The sequence below is a fragment of the Melospiza georgiana genome, chromosome 20, assembly GCF_028018845.1.
Source record: "Melospiza georgiana isolate bMelGeo1 chromosome 20, bMelGeo1.pri, whole genome shotgun sequence".
NCBI lineage: Eukaryota > Metazoa > Chordata > Aves > Passeriformes > Passerellidae > Melospiza > Melospiza georgiana.
The window spans coordinates 617,833-633,371 of NC_080449.1; positions in this window are offsets into that span (position 1 = coordinate 617,833).

The following is a 15,539-nucleotide window of genomic DNA, read 5'->3' on the forward strand; positions in this document are numbered from 1 at the left end:
CTAGGGTTAGGGTTAGGGTTCAGCCTAGGGCTAGGATTTTTTGAACCAGGAAGCCCTGTGTTCCAGGCTTACTGTAGCTGCCAAAGGCATCCAAGGGAGCGCAGAAGTGCCACAACATGGCTGCTTTCACAGCTTTTTCCTTAGGAAGAACCCTAATACCCGGCTGATTTACCTTCCTAGGGTTACTGTTAGGCTTGGGCCAAGGACTTTGAAAACCAGGAAGCCCTGTGCTCCAGGCACACTGCAGCTGTTCAAGGCATCCCAAGGGGAGCGCAAAAGTGACACAACTTGGCTGCCTCCACTGCTATTTCCATGAGACCATCCCCAACCTTAGGCTGGTTTTCCTTCCTAGCGTTGAGTTTTGAGTTAGGCCTATGGTTAGTGTTCTTTTAACCTGAAAGCCCTGAGTTCCAAGAACACAGCAGCTGCGAAGGACTACCCAAGAAGAGCACAAAAGTACCACCACATGCCTGCCTCCACAGCTATTTCCTTGGGGACATCCCTAATTCCTGGCTGATACGCCTTTCTCGTTGTCGGGTTGGGGTTAGGTAGGCCTTGTGCTAGGATTTTTAAAATCAGGAAGCCCAGACCTCCAGGCACACTGGAGCTGTGAAAGGCATCCAAAAGGGAGTGCAAAAGTGCCACAACATGGCTGCTTTCACAGCTTTTTCCTTAGGAAGAACCCTAATACCCAGCTGATTTACCTTCCTAGGGTTACTGTTAGGCTTGGGCCAAGGACTTTGAAAACCAGGAAGCCCTGTGCTCCAGGCACACTGCAGCTGTTCAAGGCATCCCAAGGGGAGCGCAAAAGTGACACAACTTGGCTGCCTCCACTGCTATTTCCATGAGACCATCCCCAACCTTAGGCTGGTTTTCCTTCCTAGCGTTGAGGTTTGAGTTAGGCCTAGGGTTAGGGTTCTTTTAACCTGAAAGCCCTGAGTTCCAAGAATACAGCAGCTGCGAAGGACTACCCAAGAAGAGCACAAAAGTACCACCACATGCCTGCCTCCACAGCTATTTCCTTGGGGACATCCCTAATTCCTGGCTGATTTGCCTTTCTCGTCGTCGGGTTGCGGTTAGGTAGGCCTTGTGCTAGGATTTTTAAAATCAGGAAGCCCAGACCTCCAGGCACACTGGAGCTGTGAAAGGCAGCCAAAAGGGATTGCAAAAGTGCCACAACATGGCTGCTTTCACAGCTTTTTCCTTAGGAAGAACCCTAATACCCGGCTGATTTACCTTCCTAGGGTTACTGTTAGGCTTGGGCCAAGGGCTTTTAAAACCAGGAAGCCCTGTGCTCCAAGCACACTGCAGCTGTTCAAGGCATCCCAATGGGAGTGCAAAAGTGACACAACTTGGCTGCCTCCACTGCTATTTCCATGAGACCATCCCGAATCATAGGCTGATTTTCCTTCCTAGCGTTGAGGTTTGAGTTAGGCCTAGGGTTAGAGTTTTAAAACCAGAAAGCCCTGAGTTCCAAGAACACAGCAGCTGCGAAGGACTACCCAAGAAGAGCACAAAAGTACCACAACATGCCTGCCTCCACAGCTATTTCCTTGGGGACATCCCTAATTCCTGGCTGATTTGCCTTTCTCGTCGTCGGGTTGGGGTTAGGTAGGTCTTGTGCTAGGATATTTAAAAGCAGGAAACCCAGACCTCCAAGCACACTGGAGCTGTGAAAGGCATCCAAAAGGGAGTGCAAAAGGGCCACAACATGGCTGCTTTCACAGCTTTTTTCTTGGCACCATCACTATACCTTCTCTGATATATCTCCCTAGGGTTAGGGTTAGGGTTCAGCCTAGGGCTAGGATTTTTTGAACCAGGAAGCCCTGTGTTCCAGGCTTACTGTAGCTGCCAAAGGCATCCAAGGGAGCGCAGAAGTGCCACAACATGGCTGCTTTCACAGCTTTTTCCTTAGGAAGAACCCTAATACCCGGCTGATTTACCTTCCTAGGGTTACTGTTAGGCTTGGGCCAAGGACTTTGAAAACCAGGAAGCCCTGTGCTCCAGGCACCCTGCAGCTGTTCAAGGCATCCCAAGGGGAGCGCAAAAGTGACACAACTTGGCTGCCTCCACTGCTATTTCCATGAGACCATCCCCAACCTTAGGCTGGTTTTCCTTCCTAGCGTTGAGGTTTGAGTTAGGCCTAGGGTTAGGGTTCTTTCAACCAGAAAGCCCTGAGTTCCAAGAATAGAGCAGCTGCGAAGGACTACCCAAGAAGAGCACAAAAGTACCACAACATGCCTGCCTCCACAGCTATTTCCTTGGGGACATCCCTAATTCCTGGCTGATTTGCCTTTCTCGTCGTCGGGTTGGGGTTAGGTAGGCCTTGTGCTAGGATTTTTAAAATCAGGAAGCCCAGACCTCCAGGCACACTGGAGCTGTGAAAGGCAGCCAAAAGGGAGTGCAAAAGTGCCACAACATGGCTGCTTTCACAGCTTTTTCCTTAGGAAGAACCCTAATACCCGGCTGATTTACCTTCCTAGGGTTACTGTTAGGCTTCGGGCTAGGACTTTTAAAACCAGGAAGCCCTGTGCTCCAGGCACACTGCAGCTGTTCAAGGCATCCCAAGGGGAGCGCAAAAGTGACACAACTTGGCTGCCTCCACTGCTATTTCCATGAGACCATCCCCAACCTTAGGCTGATTTTCCTTCCTAGCGTTGAGGTTTGAGTTAGGCCTAGGGTTAGAGTTTTTTAACCAGAAAGCCCTGAGTTCCAAGAACACAGCAGCTGCGAAGGACTACCCAAGAAGAGCACAAAAGTACCACAACATGCCTGCCTCCACAGCTATTTCCTTGGGGACATCCCTAATTCCTGGCTGATTTGCCTTTCTCATCGTCGGGTTGGGGTTAGGTAGGCCTTGTGCTAGGATATTTAAAAGCAGGAAACCCAGACCTCCAAGCACACTGGAGCTGTGAAATGCATCCAAAAGGGAGTGCAAAAGGGCCACAACATGGCTGCTTTCACAGCTTTTTTCTGTGCACCAACACTATACCTTCTCTGATATATCTCCCTAGGGTTAGGGTTCAGCCTAGGGCTAGGATTTTTTGAACCAGGAAGCCCTGTGTTCCAGGCTTACTGTAGCTGCCAAAGGCATCCCAAAGGGAGCGCAGAAGTGCCACAACATGGCTGCTTTCACAGCTTTTTCCTTAGGAAGAACCCTAATACCCGGCTGATTTACCTTCCTAGGGTTACTGTTAGGCTTGGGCCAAGGACTTTTAAAACCAGGAAGCCCTGTGCTCCAGGCACACTGCAGCTGTTCAAGGCATCCCAAGGGGAGCGCAAAAGTGACACAACTTGGCTGCCTCCACTGCTATTTCCATGAGACCATCCTGAACCATAGGCTGATTTTCCTTCCTAGCGTTGAGGTTTGAGTTAGGCCTAGGGTTAGGGTTCTTTCAACCAGAAAGCCCTGAGTTCCAAGAATACAGCAGCTGCGAAGGACTACCCAAGAAGAGCACAAAAGTACCACAACATGCCTGCCTCCCCAGCTATTTCATTGGGCACATCCCTAATTCCTGGCTGATTTGCCTTTCTCGTCGTCGGGTTGGGGTTAGGTAGGCCTTGTGCTAGGATTTTTAAAATCAGGAAGCCCAGACCTCCAGGCACACTGGAGCTGTGAAAGGCAGCCAAAAGGGAGTGCAAAAGTGCCACAACATGGCTGCTTTCACAGCTTTTTCCTTAGGAAGAACCCTAATACCCGGCTGATTTACCTTCCTAGGGTTACTGTTAGGCTTGGGCCAAGGACTTTGAAAACCAGGAAGCCCTGTGCTCCAGGCACACTGCAGCTGTTCAAGGCATCCCAATGGGAGTGCAAAAGTGACACAACTTGGCTGCCTCCACTGCTATTTCCATGAGACCATCCCGAATCATAGGCTGATTTTCCTTCCTAGCGTTGAGGTTTGAGTTAGGCCTAGGGTTAGAGTTTTTTAACCAGAAAGCCCTGAGTTCCAAGAACACAGCAGCTGCGAAGGACTACCCAAGAAGAGCACAAAAGTACCACAACATGCCTGCCTCCACAGCTATTTCCTTGGGGACATCCCTAATTCCTGGCTGATTTGCCTTTCTCGTCGTCGGGTTGGGGTTAGGTAGGCCTTGTGCTAGGATATTTAAAAGCAGGAAACCCAGACCTCCAAGCACACTGGAGCTGTGAAAGGCATCCAAAAGGGAGTGCAAAAGGGCCACAACATGGCTGCTTTCACAGCTTTTTTCTTGGCACCATCACTATACCTTCTCTGATATATCTCCCTAGGGTTAGGGTTAGGGTTCAGCCTAGGGCTAGGATTTTTTGAACCAGGAAGCCCTGTGTTCCAGGCTTACTGTAGCTGCCAAAGGCATCCAAGGGAGCGCAGAAGTGCCACAACATGGCTGCTTTCACAGCTTTTTCCTTAGGAAGAACCCTAATACCCGGCTGATTTACCTTCCTAGGGTTACTGTTAGGCTTGGGCCAAGGACTTTGAAAACCAGGAAGCCCTGTGCTCCAGGCACACTGCAGCTGTTCAAGGCATCCCAAGGGGAGCGCAAAAGTGACACAACTTGGCTGCCTCCACTGCTATTTCCATGAGACCATCCCCAACCTTAGGCTGGTTTTCCTTCCTAGCGTTGAGTTTTGAGTTAGGCCTATGGTTAGTGTTCTTTTAACCTGAAAGCCCTGAGTTCCAAGAACACAGCAGCTGCGAAGGACTACCCAAGAAGAGCACAAAAGTACCACCACATGCCTGCCTCCACAGCTATTTCCTTGGGGACATCCCTAATTCCTGGCTGATACGCCTTTCTCGTTGTCGGGTTGGGGTTAGGTAGGCCTTGTGCTAGGATTTTTAAAATCAGGAAGCCCAGACCTCCAGGCACACTGGAGCTGTGAAAGGCATCCAAAAGGGAGTGCAAAAGTGCCACAACATGGCTGCTTTCACAGCTTTTTCCTTAGGAAGAACCCTAATACCCAGCTGATTTACCTTCCTAGGGTTACTGTTAGGCTTGGGCCAAGGACTTTGAAAACCAGGAAGCCCTGTGCTCCAGGCACACTGCAGCTGTTCAAGGCATCCCAAGGGGAGCGCAAAAGTGACACAACTTGGCTGCCTCCTCTGCTATTTCCATGAGACCATCCCCAACCTTAGGCTGATTTTCCTTCCTAGCGTTGAGGTTTGAGTTAGGCCTAGGGTTAGGGTTCTTTCAACCAGAAAGCCCTGAGTTCCAAGAATACAGCAGCTGCGAAGGACTACCCAAGAAGAGCACAAAAGTACCACCACATGCCTGCCTCCACAGCTATTTCCTTGGGGACATCCCTAATTCCTGGCTGATTTGCCTTTCTCGTCGTCGGGTTGGGGTTAGGTAGGCCTTGTGCTAGGATTTTTAAAATCAGGAAGCCCAGACCTCCAGGCACACTGGAGCTGTGAAAGGCAGCCAAAAGGGAGTGCAAAAGTGCCACAACATGGCTGCTTTCACAGCTTTTTCCTTAGGAAGAACCCTAATACCCGGCTGATTTACCTTCCTAGGGTTACTGTTAGGCTTCGGCCTAGGACTTTGAAAACCAGGAAGCCCTGTGCTCCAGGCACACTGCAGCTGTTCAAGGCATCCCAAGGGGAGCGCAAAAGTGACACAACTTGGCTGCCTCCACTGCTATTTCCATGAGACCATCCCCAACCTTAGGCTGATTTTCCTTCCTAGCGTTGAGGTTTGAGTTAGGCCTAGGGTTAGAGTTTTTTAACCAGAAAGCCCTGAGTTCCAAGAACACAGCAGCTGCGAAGGACTACCCAAGAAGAGCACAAAAGTACCACAACATGCCTGCCTCCACAGCTATTTCCTTGGGGACATCCCTAATTCCTGGCTGATTTGCCTTTCTCATCGTCGGGTTGGGGTTAGGTAGGCCTTGTGCTAGGATATTTAAAAGCAGGAAACCCAGACCTCCAAGCACACTGGAGCTGTGAAATGCATCCAAAAGGGAGTGCAAAAGGGCCACAACATGGCTGCTTTCACAGCTTTTTTCTGTGCACCAACACTATACCTTCTCTGATATATCTCCCTAGGGTTAGGGTTCAGCCTAGGGCTAGGATTTTTTGAACCAGGAAGCCCTGTGTTCCAGGCTTACTGTAGCTGCCAAAGGCATCCCAAAGGGAGCGCAGAAGTGCCACAACATGGCTGCTTTCACAGCTTTTTCCTTAGGAAGAACCCTAATACCCGGCTGATTTACCTTCCTAGGGTTACTGTTAGGCTTGGGCCAAGGACTTTTAAAACCAGGAAGCCCTGTGCTCCAGGCACACTGCAGCTGTTCAAGGCATCCCAAGGGGAGCGCAAAAGTGACACAACTTGGCTGCCTCCACTGCTATTTCCATGAGACCATCCTGAACCATAGGCTGATTTTCCTTCCTAGCGTTGAGGTTTGAGTTAGGCCTAGGGTTAGGGTTCTTTCAACCAGAAAGCCCTGAGTTCCAAGAATACAGCAGCTGCGAAGGACTACCCAAGAAGAGCACAAAAGTACCACAACATGCCTGCCTCCCCAGCTATTTCATTGGGCACATCCCTAATTCCTGGCTGATTTGCCTTTCTCGTCGTCGGGTTGGGGTTAGGTAGGCCTTGTGCTAGGATTTTTAAAATCAGGAAGCCCAGACCTCCAGGCACACTGGAGCTGTGAAAGGCAGCCAAAAGGGAGTGCAAAAGTGCCACAACATGGCTGCTTTCACAGCTTTTTCCTTAGGAAGAACCCTAATACCCGGCTGATTTACCTTCCTATGGTTACTGTTAGGCTTGGGCCAAGGACTTTTAAAACCAGGAAGCCCTGTGCTCCAGGCACACTGCAGCTGTTCAAGGCATCCCAATGGGAGTGCAAAAGTGACACAACTTGGCTGCCTCCACTGCTATTTCCATGAGACCATCCCGAATCATAGGCTGATTTTCCTTCCTAGCGTTGAGGTTTGAGTTAGGCCTAGGGTTAGAGTTTTTTAACCAGAAAGCCCTGAGTTCCAAGAACACAGCAGCTGCGAAGGACTACCCAAGAAGAGCACAAAAGTACCACAACATGCCTGCCTCCACAGCTATTTCCTTGGGGACATCCCTAATTCCTGGCTGATTTGCCTTTCTCGTCGTCGGGTTGGGGTTAGGTAGGCCTTGTGCTAGGATATTTAAAAGCAGGAAACCCAGACCTCCAAGCACACTGGAGCTGTGAAAGGCATCCAAAAGGGAGTGCAAAAGGGCCACAACATGGCTGCTTTCACAGCTTTTTTCTTGGCACCATCACTATACCTTCTCTGATATATCTCCCTAGGGTTAGGGTTAGGGTTCAGCCTAGGGCTAGGATTTTTTGAACCAGGAAGCCCTGTGTTCCAGGCTTACTGTAGCTGCCAAAGGCATCCAAGGGAGCGCAGAAGTGCCACAACATGGCTGCTTTCACAGCTTTTTCCTTAGGAAGAACCCTAATACCCGGCTGATTTACCTTCCTAGGGTTACTGTTAGGCTTGGGCCAAGGACTTTGAAAACCAGGAAGCCCTGTGCTCCAGGCACCCTGCAGCTGTTCAAGGCATCCCAAGGGGAGCGCAAAAGTGACACAACTTGGCTGCCTCCACTGCTATTTCCATGAGACCATCCCCAACCTTAGGCTGGTTTTCCTTCCTAGCGTTGAGGTTTGAGTTAGGCCTAGGGTTAGGGTTCTTTCAACCAGAAAGCCCTGAGTTCCAAGAATAGAGCAGCTGCGAAGGACTACCCAAGAAGAGCACAAAAGTACCACCACATGCCTGCCTCCACAGCTATTTCCTTGGGGACATCCCTAATTCCTGGCTGATTTGCCTTTCTCGTCGTCGGGTTGGGGTTAGGTAGGCCTTGTGCTAGGATTTTTAAAATCAGGAAGCCCAGACCTCCAGGCACACTGGAGCTGTGAAAGGCAGCCAAAAGGGAGTGCAAAAGTGCCACAACATGGCTGCTTTCACAGCTTTTTCCTTAGGAAGAACCCTAATACCCGGCTGATTTACCTTCCTAGGGTTACTGTTAGGCTTCGGGCTAGGACTTTTAAAACCAGGAAGCCCTGTGCTCCAGGCACACTGCAGCTGTTCAAGGCATCCCAAGGGGAGCGCAAAAGTGACACAACTTGGCTGCCTCCACTGCTATTTCCATGAGACCATCCCCAACCTTAGGCTGATTTTCCTTCCTAGCGTTGAGGTTTGAGTTAGGCCTAGGGTTAGAGTTTTTTAACCAGAAAGCCCTGAGTTCCAAGAACACAGCAGCTGCGAAGGACTACCCAAGAAGAGCACAAAAGTACCACAACATGCCTGCCTCCACAGCTATTTCCTTGGGGACATCCCTAATTCCTGGCTGATTTGCCTTTCTCATCGTCGGGTTGGGGTTAGGTAGGCCTTGTGCTAGGATATTTAAAAGCAGGAAACCCAGACCTCCAAGCACACTGGAGCTGTGAAATGCATCCAAAAGGGAGTGCAAAAGGGCCACAACATGGCTGCTTTCACAGCTTTTTTCTGTGCACCAACACTATACCTTCTCTGATATATCTCCCTAGGGTTAGGGTTCAGCCTAGGGCTAGGATTTTTTGAACCAGGAAGCCCTGTGTTCCAGGCTTACTGTAGCTGCCAAAGGCATCCCAAAGGGAGCGCAGAAGTGCCACAACATGGCTGCTTTCACAGCTTTTTCCTTAGGAAGAACCCTAATACCCGGCTGATTTACCTTCCTAGGGTTACTGTTAGGCTTGGGCCAAGGACTTTTAAAACCAGGAAGCCCTGTGCTCCAGGCACACTGCAGCTGTTCAAGGCATCCCAATGGGAGTGCAAAAGTGACACAACTTGGCTGCCTCCACTGCTATTTCCATGAGACCATCCCGAATCATAGGCTGATTTTCCTTCCTAGCGTTGAGGTTTGAGTTAGGCCTAGGGTTAGAGTTTTTTAACCAGAAAGCCCTGAGTTCCAAGAACACAGCAGCTGCGAAGGACTACCCAAGAAGAGCACAAAAGTACCACAACATGCCTGCCTCCACAGCTATTTCCTTGGGGACATCCCTAATTCCTGGCTGATTTGCCTTTCTCGTCGTCGGGTTGGGGTTAGGTAGGCCTTGTGCTAGGATATTTAAAAGCAGGAAACCCAGACCTCCAAGCACACTGGAGCTGTGAAAGGCATCCAAAAGGGAGTGCAAAAGGGCCACAACATGGCTGCTTTCACAGCTTTTTTCTTGGCACCATCACTATACCTTCTCTGATATATCTCCCTAGGGTTAGGGTTAGGGTTCAGCCTAGGGCTAGGATTTTTTGAACCAGGAAGCCCTGTGTTCCAGGCTTACTGTAGCTGCCAAAGGCATCCAAGGGAGCGCAGAAGTGCCACAACATGGCTGCTTTCACAGCTTTTTCCTTAGGAAGAACCCTAATACCCGGCTGATTTACCTTCCTAGGGTTACTGTTAGGCTTGGGCCAAGGACTTTGAAAACCAGGAAGCCCTGTGCTCCAGGCACACTGCAGCTGTTCAAGGCATCCCAAGGGGAGCGCAAAAGTGACACAACTTGGCTGCCTCCACTGCTATTTCCATGAGACCATCCCCAACCTTAGGCTGGTTTTCCTTCCTAGCGTTGAGTTTTGAGTTAGGCCTATGGTTAGTGTTCTTTTAACCTGAAAGCCCTGAGTTCCAAGAACACAGCAGCTGCGAAGGACTACCCAAGAAGAGCACAAAAGTACCACCACATGCCTGCCTCCACAGCTATTTCCTTGGGGACATCCCTAATTCCTGGCTGATTTGCCTTTCTCGTTGTCGGGTTGGGGTTAGGTAGGCCTTGTGCTAGGATTTTTAAAATCAGGAAGCCCAGACCTCCAGGCACACTGGAGCTGTGAAAGGCATCCAAAAGGGAGTGCAAAAGTGCCACAACATGGCTGCTTTCACAGCTTTTTCCTTAGGAAGAACCCTAATACCCAGCTGATTTACCTTCCTAGGGTTACTGTTAGGCTTGGGCCAAGGACTTTGAAAACCAGGAAGCCCTGTGCTCCAGGCACACTGCAGCTGTTCAAGGCATCCCAAGGGGAGCGCAAAAGTGACACAACTTGGCTGCCTCCTCTGCTATTTCCATGAGACCATCCCCAACCTTAGGCTGGTTTTCCTTCCTAGCGTTGAGGTTTGAGTTAGGCCTAGGGTTAGGGTTCTTTCAACCAGAAAGCCCTGAGTTCCAAGAATACAGCAGCTGCGAAGGACTACCCAAGAAGAGCACAAAAGTACCACCACATGCCTGCCTCCACAGCTATTTCCTTGGGGACATCCCTAATTCCTGGCTGATTTGCCTTTCTCGTCGTCGGGTTGGGGTTAGGTAGGCCTTGTGCTAGGATTTTTAAAATCAGGAAGCCCAGACCTCCAGGCACACTGGAGCTGTGAAAGGCAGCCAAAAGGGAGTGCAAAAGTGCCACAACATGGCTGCTTTCACAGCTTTTTCCTTAGGAAGAACCCTAATACCCGGCTGATTTACCTTCCTAGGGTTACTGTTAGGCTTCGGCCTAGGACTTTTAAAACCAGGAAGCCCTGTGCTCCAGGCACACTGCAGCTGTTCAAGGCATCCCAATGGGAGTGCAAAAGTGACACAACTTGGCTGCCTCCACTGCTATTTCCATGAGACCATCCCCAACCTTAGGCTGATTTTCCTTCCTAGCGTTGAGGTTTGAGTTAGGCCTAGGGTTAGAGTTTTTTAACCAGAAAGCCCTGAGTTCCAAGAACACAGCAGCTGCGAAGGACTACCCAAGAAGAGCACAAAAGTACCACAACATGCCTGCCTCCACAGCTATTTCCTTGGGGACATCCCTAATTCCTGGCTGATTTGCCTTTCTCATCGTCGGGTTGGGGTTAGGTAGGCCTTGTGCTAGGATATTTAAAAGCAGGAAACCCAGACCTCCAAGCACACTGGAGCTGTGAAATGCATCCAAAAGGGAGTGCAAAAGGGCCACAACATGGCTGCTTTCACAGCTTTTTTCTGTGCACCAACACTATACCTTCTCTGATATATCTCCCTAGGGTTAGGGTTCAGCCTAGGGCTAGGATTTTTTGAACCAGGAAGCCCTGTGTTCCAGGCTTACTGTAGCTGCCAAAGGCATCCCAAAGGGAGCGCAGAAGTGCCACAACATGGCTGCTTTCACAGCTTTTTCCTTAGGAAGAACCCTAATACCCGGCTGATTTACCTTCCTAGGGTTACTGTTAGGCTTGGACCAAGGACTTTTAAAACCAGGAAGCCCTGTGCTCCAGGCACCCTGCAGCTGTTCAAGGCATCCCAAGGGGAGCGCAAAAGTGACACAACTTGGCTGCCTCCACTGCTATTTCCATGAGACCATCCTGAACCATAGGCTGATTTTCCTTCCTAGCGTTGAGGTTTGAGTTAGGCCTAGGGTTAGGGTTCTTTCAACCAGAAAGCCCTGAGTTCCAAGAATACAGCAGCTGCGAAGGACTACCCAAGAAGAGCACAAAAGTACCACAACATGCCTGCCTCCCCAGCTATTTCATTGGGCACATCCCTAATTCCTGGCTGATTTGCCTTTCTCGTCGTCGGGTTGGGGTTAGGTAGGCCTTGTGCTAGGATTTTTAAAATCAGGAAGCCCAGACCTCCAGGCACACTGGAGCTGTGAAAGGCAGCCAAAAGGGAGTGCAAAAGTGCCACAACATGGCTGCTTTCACAGCTTTTTCCTTAGGAAGAACCCTAATACCCGGCTGATTTACCTTCCTAGGGTTACTGTTAGGCTTGGGCCAAGGACTTTTAAAACCAGGAAGCCCTGTGCTCCAGGCACACTGCAGCTGTTCAAGGCATCCCAATGGGAGTGCAAAAGTGACACAACTTGGCTGCCTCCACTGCTATTTCCATGAGACCATCCCGAATCATAGGCTGATTTTCCTTCCTAGCGTTGAGGTTTGAGTTAGGCCTAGGGTTAGAGTTTTAAAACCGGAAAGCCCTGAGTTCCAAGAACACAGCAGCTGCGAAGGACTACCCAAGAAGAGCACAAAAGTACCACAACATGCCTGCCTCCACAGCTATTTCCTTGGGGACATCCCTAATTCCTGGCTGATTTGCCTTTCTCGTCGTCGGGTTGGGGTTAGGTAGGCCTTGTGCTAGGATATTTAAAAGCAGGAAACCCAGACCTCCAAGCACACTGGAGCTGTGAAAGGCATCCAAAAGGGAGTGCAAAAGGGCCACAACATGGCTGCTTTCACAGCTTTTTTCTTGGCACCATCACTATACCTTCTCTGATATATCTCCCTAGGGTTAGGGTTAGGGTTCAGCCTAGGGCTAGGATTTTTTGAACCAGGAAGCCCTGTGTTCCAGGCTTACTGTAGCTGCCAAAGGCATCCAAGGGAGCGCAGAAGTGCCACAACATGGCTGCTTTCACAGCTTTTTCCTTAGGAAGAACCCTAATACCCGGCTGATTTACCTTCCTAGGGTTACTGTTAGGCTTGGGCCAAGGACTTTGAAAACCAGGAAGCCCTGTGCTCCAGGCACACTGCAGCTGTTCAAGGCATCCCAAGGGGAGCGCAAAAGTGACACAACTTGGCTGCCTCCACTGCTATTTCCATGAGACCATCCCCAACCTTAGGCTGGTTTTCCTTCCTAGCGTTGAGTTTTGAGTTAGGCCTATGGTTAGTGTTCTTTTAACCTGAAAGCCCTGAGTTCCAAGAACACAGCAGCTGCGAAGGACTACCCAAGAAGAGCACAAAAGTACCACCACATGCCTGCCTCCACAGCTATTTCCTTGGGGACATCCCTAATTCCTGGCTGATTTGCCTTTCTCGTTGTCGGGTTGGGGTTAGGTAGGCCTTGTGCTAGGATATTTAAAATCAGGAAGCCCAGACCTCCAGGCACACTGGAGCTGTGAAAGGCAGCCAAAAGGGAGTGCAAAAGTGCCACAACATGGCTGCTTTCACAGCTTTTTCCTTAGGAAGAACCCTAATATCCGGCTGATTTACCTTCCTAGGGTTACTGTTAGGCTTGGGCCAAGGACTTTTAAAAGCAGGAAGCCCTGTGCTCCAGGCACACTGCAGCTGTTCAAGGCATTTTAACGGGAGCGCAAAAGTGACACAACTTGGCTGCCTCCACTGCTATTTCCATGAGACCATCCCCAACCATAGTCTGATTTTCCTTCCTAGCGTTGAGATTTGAGTTAGGCCTAGGGTTAGTGTTCTTTTAACCTGAAAGCCCTGAGTTCCAAGAACACAGCAGCTGCGAAGGACTACCCAAGAAGAGCACAAAAGTACCACCACATGCCTGCCTCCACAGCTATTTCCTTGGGGACATCCCTAATTCCTGGCTGATTTGCCTTTCTCGTCGTCGGGTTGGGGTTAGGTAGGCCTTGTGCTAGGATATTTAAAAGCAGGAAACCCAGACCTCCAAGCACACTGGAGCTGTGAAAGGCATCCAAAAGGGAGTGCAAAAGTGCCACAACATGGCTGCTTTCACAGCTTTTTTCTTGGCACCATCACTATACCTTCTCTGATATATCTCCCTAGGGTTAGGGTTAGGGTTCAGCCTAGGGCTAGGATTTTTTGAACCAGGAAGCCCTGTGTTCCAGGCTTACTGTAGCTGCCAAAGGCATCCCAAAGGGAGCGCAGAAGTGCCACAACATGGCTGCTTTCACAGCTTTTTCCTTAGGAAGAACCCTAATACCCGGCTGATTTACCTTCCTAGGGTTACTGTTAGGCTTGGGCCAAGGACTTTTAAAACCAGGAAGCCCTGTGATCCAGGCACACTGCAGCTGTTCAAGGCATCCCAAGGGGAGCGCAAAAGTGACACAACTTGGCTGCCTCCACTGCTATTTCCATGAGACCATCCTGAACCATAGGCTGATTTTCCTTCCTAGCGTTGAGGTTTGAGTTAGGCCTAGGGTTAGAGATTTTTAACCAGAAAGCCCTGAATACCAAGAACACAGCAGCTGCGAAGGACTACCCAAGAAGAGCACAAAAGTACCACAACATGCCTGCCTCCACAGCTATTTCCTTGGGGACATCCCTAATTCCTGGCTGATTTGCCTTTCTCGTCGTCGGGTTGGGGTTAGGTAGGCCTTGTGCTAGGATTTTGAAAATCAGGAAGCCCAGACCTCCAGGCACACTGGAGCTGTGAAAGGCATCCAAAAGGGAGTGCAAAAGTGCCACAACATGGCTGCTTTCACAGCTTTTTCCTTAGGAAGAACCCTAATACCCGGTTGATTTACCTTCCTAGGGTTACTATTAGGCTTCGGCCTAGGACTTTTAAAACCAGGAAACCCTGTGCTCCAGGCACACTGCAGCTGTTCAAGGCATTCCAATGGGAGTGCAAAAGTGACCCATTGGCTGCCTCCACTGCTATTTCCATGAGACCATCCCGAACCATAGGCTGATTTTCCTTCCTAGCGTTGAGGTTTGAGTTAGGCCTAGGGTTAGAGTTTTTTAACCAGAAAGCCCTGAGTTCCAAGAACACAGCAGCTGCGAAGGACTACCCAAGAAGAGCACAAAAGTACCACAACATGCCTGCCTCCACAGCTATTTCCTTGGGGACATCCCTAATTCCTGGCTGATTTGCCTTTCTCGTCGTCGGGTTGGGGTTAGGTAGGCCTTGTGCTAGGATATTTAAAAGCAGGAAACCCAGACCTCCAAGCACACTGGAGCTGTGAAAGGCATCCAAAAGGGAGTGCAAAAGTGCCACAACATGGCTGCTTTCACAGCTTTTTTCTTGGCACCATCACTATACCTTCTCTGATATATCTCCCTAGGGTTGGGGTTAGGGTTCAGCCTAGGGCTAGGATTTTTTGAACCAGGAAGCCCTGTGTTCCAGGCTTACTGTAGCTGCCAAAGGCATCCAAGGGAGCGCAGAAGTGCCACAACATGGCTGCTTTCACAGCTTTTTCCTTAGGAAGAACCCTAATACCCGGCTGATTTACCTTCCTAGGGTTACTGTTAGGCTTGGGCCAAGGACTTTGAAAACCAGGAAGCCCTGTGCTCCAGGCACACTGCAGCTGTTCAAGGCATCCCAAGGGGAGCGCAAAAGTGACACAACTTGGCTGCCTCCACTGCTATTTCCATGAGACCATCCCCAACCTTAGGCTGGTTTTCCTTCCTAGCGTTGAGTTTTGAGTTAGGCCTATGGTTAGTGTTCTTTTAACCTGAAAGCCCTGAGTTCCAAGAACACAGCAGCTGCGAAGGACTACCCAAGAAGAGCACAAAAGTACCACCACATGCCTGCCTCCACAGCTATTTCCTTGGGGACAACCCTAATTCCTGGCTGATTCGCCTTTCTCGTTGTCGGGTTGGGGTTAGGTAGGCCTTGTGCTAGGATATTTAAAATCAGGAAGCCCAGACCTCCAGGCACACTGGAGCTGTGAAAGGCAGCCAAAAGGGAGTGCAAAAGTGCCACAACATGGCTGCTTTCACAGCTTTTTCCTTAGGAAGAACCCTAATATCCGGCTGATTTACCTTCCTAGGGTTACTGTTAGGCTTGGGCCAAGGACTTTTAAAACCAGGAAGCCCTGTGCTCCAGGCACACTGCAGCTGTTCAAGGCATCCTAACGGGAGCGCAAAAGTGACACAACTTGGCTGCCTCCACTGCTATTTCCATGAGACCATCCCCAACC